We start from the raw sequence: 4,839 nt of genomic DNA on the forward strand, positions 1-4,839 counted from the left end.
TTAACCGGTTAACACCCTGGGTTAACCGGTTAACGCAGACAAAACAGCAACTTTTACACAATACAACACAGTGTTAACCGGTTAACACCCTGGGTTAACCGGTTAACGCAAGACAGAAAGCTGTTCCTGCGCTAACACAAGGCAGAATGCAGAATTCTCCGCATTTTCCGCCGTTGGAGGACTTCCGGACCTCCGATTCCAATTCCGTAAAAAGCTATACGTTCGGGAAAACACTACCCATCCAATTACCGATTAAATTTCAGATTTAACACAACTTATTCATCACAATTTCTCAGCATTCAACAATCCCAATTAGGGTCAATTCAACGGTTTATCACTACCCATTACATGCTAACCCATAATACCCATTAAACGACGATAAACCCCCCTTACCTGATTAATCCGGCAATCTCTAAGCTCCAAGCTCTTCTCTTCTCCAATCTTCTTCCTCTTGCTCTGCCTCTTTGCCCTTTCTCCACTTTCCACTTTTCAGCCGCTTCTCTGTTTCACAAAAAAAACTCTTTTTACCAAATGGGATTCTTTTTCCTTATTTCACACTTATATATTTTCCAATAATTATTATTCCAAAATAATAATAATAATCCAATAATTCCAATTATTTAATTAAATTAATAAATATAATATTAATTTAAATCAAATAATTATCTTATTTTATTGGGGTGTTACATGTGGAACCCAAGGACACCAATCTGCAGAATGCAGTCTATTGAACGAAACCCACTCCGAGCAAGTGAACTACACCCAAGGGAACCCATACTCGAATACCTATAACCCTGGATGGAGGAATCACCCGAACTTCTCCTATAAAAACAATAACCCTATTCAAAATAATGCACCTCCGAGACCTAGTTATCAAGCCTCTAGATCAAATCAACCTATGCAACCTGTACCACCAAAGCCGAGCCTTGAGAAAATTATGGAAAATTTTATCACCGCTCAAACCCAACAAAACAAGGAGTTCATGAACCAAAACATCCATGTTAACGAATTGATTACTCAGTTAGGAACCAAGGTTGACCAAATAGTTACTCATACCAAGATGCTTGAAACCCAGATCTCTCAGGTAGCTTTAAACCAAGCCCCTCAGACTACACCTGGAGGACAATTCCCTGGACAACCTCAACAAAATCCGAGAGGACAAGCCAATGCCATTACCCTACGACGTGGGAACGCTTATGATGAGCCACCAAACCCAAGATTGAGTGAACCCGAAACTTCCAAGGAATGTACCAAACCCTCAGACGAAGTAAAGGAACCAGAGGAATTTGAAAACCAGGAAGGTCGAGAAAAAGGAGAAGAACCTAAAGATAAAACTTACGTACCACCCCCGCCATATAAACCACCTATACCATATCTGCAAAGACTCAAACAAACCCATATCAATAAACAGTACCAAAAATTTATTAAAGTTATAGAAAACTTCATGTAGAAATCCCTTTCACAGAAGCCATCACCCAAATACCTTCTTATGCAAAGTTTCTCAAAGACATCCTTACCAACAAACGTAGACTTGACGATCCGAAGCCTTTGGAATGTAATGCTATTTCCGAGGATAAATTAGCAAAGAAAGATAAAGATCCTGGAAATTTCTCCATTCCTTGCCTTTTGGGTAATCATGTCATCGATAAAGCTTTTCTAGACTTAGGAGCTAGTGTGAGTTTAATGCCTTTAGCAGTTTGTGAGAGGTTAAACTTAGGAGAGTTACAACCCACTAAGATGTCACTTCAGTTAGCCAATAGATCTGTTAAATATCCGATAGGAATTTTAGAAGATGTTCCTGTTAGAATAGGTCAACTATTTATACCTACTGATTTTGACGTCATGGACATCAAAGAGGACAATGATATACCAATCCTTCTAGGTAGACCATTCTTATCGACTGCAGGAGCCATAATAGATGTCAAGAAAGGAAAGTTGACATTTGAGGTAGGTGACGAGAAAATAGAATTTATACTTTCGAAATTTCTTATGGCACCTGTGATGGGAGACTCGTGTTATGCCTTAGATATCATTGATGAATGTGTTAGAGAATTAGAACAAAAAGAAATTATAAAAACAATTAAGTTACCATCAACTCTCATAAGGGAAGATGATGACTTTAAGAAACCCTACATCGATGATAACCTTTACGAATGTTTATCCCTTACCCCAGATCCTATGCCATGCCCTAAGAAACCAACCTTAGAACTTAAGGAACTGCCTAAGAACCTGAGATATGAGTTCCTCGATGAAAAGATGAACCGCCCAGTTATAGTCAGTGCTACCTTGAGCCAAGAGGAGACGAACCAACTTTTAGACGTTTTACGAAGACATTCCTCAGCCTTAGGATATAATATCTCTGACCTGAAAGGTATAAGCCCATCCGTATGCATGCATCAGATTTCGTTAGAAGAAGATTCTAAACCCTCTAGGGAGCATTAGAGAAGAATAAACCCTATAATGAGTGATGTTGTTAAGAAGGAAGTTCTTAAGTTGCTTGAGGCAGGTATAATCTACCAGATCTCGGATAGTAAGTGGGTGAGCCCTGTGCATGTAGTACCTAAAAAGGGAGGCATCACGGTCGTGCAAAACGATAAAGGCGAACATGTAGCAAAACGTTTAGAAGGAGGATGGCGGATGTGCATAGATTATAGAAAATTAAATAAAGCAACTAGGAAGGACCATTTCCCTTTACCATTTATTGACCAGATGTTGGAGCGTCTAGCCAGACACTCTTATTTCTGTTATCTAGATGGATACTCTGGATTCTTCCAAATACCTATTCACCCAGAAGATCAAGAAAAAACTACCTTTACATGCCCTTATGGAACTTTTGCCTACAGACGAATGCCTTTCGGCCTCTATAACGCCCCAGCTACTTTCCAACGCTGCATGATGTCAATCTTCGCAGATTACCTAGATGGTATCATGGAAGTGTTTATGGATGATTTCTCGGTTTGCGGATTCAATTTTCACAATTGTCTTGCTAACCTTGAGAAAATCCTGGAGAGATGCGTGGAGGTGAACCTCGTGCTAAATTGGGAAAAATGTCATTTCATGGTGACCGAAGGAATAGTTTTAGGACATATAGTTTCCGAAAAAGGTATAGAGGTAGATAAAGCTAAAATAGAAGTTATAGAAAACCCAAAACCACCAAAAACCATCAGAGAAGTTCGAAGCTTTCTTGGATACACTGGATTCTACCGGCGTTTTATTAAGGACTTCTCCAAAATAACCAAACCCTTAACTGGACTTTTAATGAAAGATGCCGAATTCATTTTCAACGAAAAATGTAATAACGCATTTAATCTTTTAAAACAAGCACTAATCTCTGCACCCATTATGAAACCGTCCGATTGGTCGGAACCTTTTGAGATAATGTGCGATGCTAGTGATTATGCAGTTGGAGCCGTTCTAGGACAGAGGAAAGATAAAAAATTACATGCCATTTATTATGCCAGTAGAACCCTAGACGCTGCCCAACTTAATTACGCGACAACCGAAAAAGAATTACTCGCTGTAGTTTTCACTATAGACAAATTTAGATCTTATCTAGTAGGAGCAAAAATTATCGTTTACACCGATCATGCTGCCATTCGTTACCTATTAAGTAAAAAAGATGCCAAGCCCAGGTTACTCCGATGGATTCTATTACTACAAGAGTTTGATTTAGATATAAGAGATAAAAAAGGCACTGAAAATGTAGTAGCCGATCACCTTTCTAGGCTAGAACATCTAAAACCTGAACTAGTACCCATAAACGATGATTTCGCCTATGATAGATTGATCGCTAGAGTAGAAACCATTGAAGACAATAACCTAGATCTTTATGAGCACCCCAAAAATTTCTTAGCAATAAGTAACGTACCCTGGTATGCAGATTTCGTTAATTACCTAGCTGCTGATATAGTACCCCCTGATCTTGACTACCACCGCAAGAAGAAATTCTTCCACGATGTGAGAAACTTCTATTGGGACGAACCACTCCTTTTCAAAAGGGGTAAAGATGGCATATTTCGCCGTTGCGTTCTAGAAGAAGAGGTAAATAGTATTATCGAGCATTGCCATTCTGCACCTTATGGTGGACATGCGAGCACCTCTAAGACATACGCCAAGATTCTTCAAGCTGGCCTATTCTGGCCTACCATGTGGCGTGATGTCTATGCTTGCATTGTCAAGTGTGATAGATGCCAACGCACTGGAAACATTTCAAGACGTGATGAAATGCCTCTAAGAAACATTCAGGAAGTAGAACTCTTTGACGTATGGGGTATAGATTTCATGGGACCCTTTCCACCATCCTTAGGAAACAAGTATATTTTAGTAGTTGTAGACTATGTGTCTAAGTGGATTGAAGCTATAGCTGCACCCACAAACGACACTAGGGTAGTAATCAAACTATTTAAAAACTATATATTCCCTAGATTTGGAACACCACGTTTAGTCATAAGCGATGGAGGATCACACTTTATATCGAGAATATTTGACAATCTTTTAAGAAAATATGGAGTTAGGCATAGAGTAGAAACACCATACCACCCACAGACTAGTGGCCAAGTAGAAGTATCTAATAGGGAGATAAAACAAATCCTAGAGAAAACTGTTTCTATTTCTAGGAGAGACTGGTCTCACAAGCTTCAAGAAGCATTATGGGCCTATAGAACCGCTTTCAAAACCCCTATAGGAACTACTCCTTATCAACTAGTATATGGAAAATCCTCTCACTTACCATTCGAGTTAGAGCATAAAGCCTATTGGGCCATTAAAACTTTGAATTTAGACTACCTAGCCGCTGGAGAAAAGCGTACCCTAGACATTCATAAATTAGAAGAACTTAGG

This window comes from Lathyrus oleraceus, chromosome 6 (assembly GCF_024323335.1).
Source record: "Lathyrus oleraceus cultivar Zhongwan6 chromosome 6, CAAS_Psat_ZW6_1.0, whole genome shotgun sequence".
NCBI lineage: Eukaryota > Viridiplantae > Streptophyta > Magnoliopsida > Fabales > Fabaceae > Lathyrus > Lathyrus oleraceus.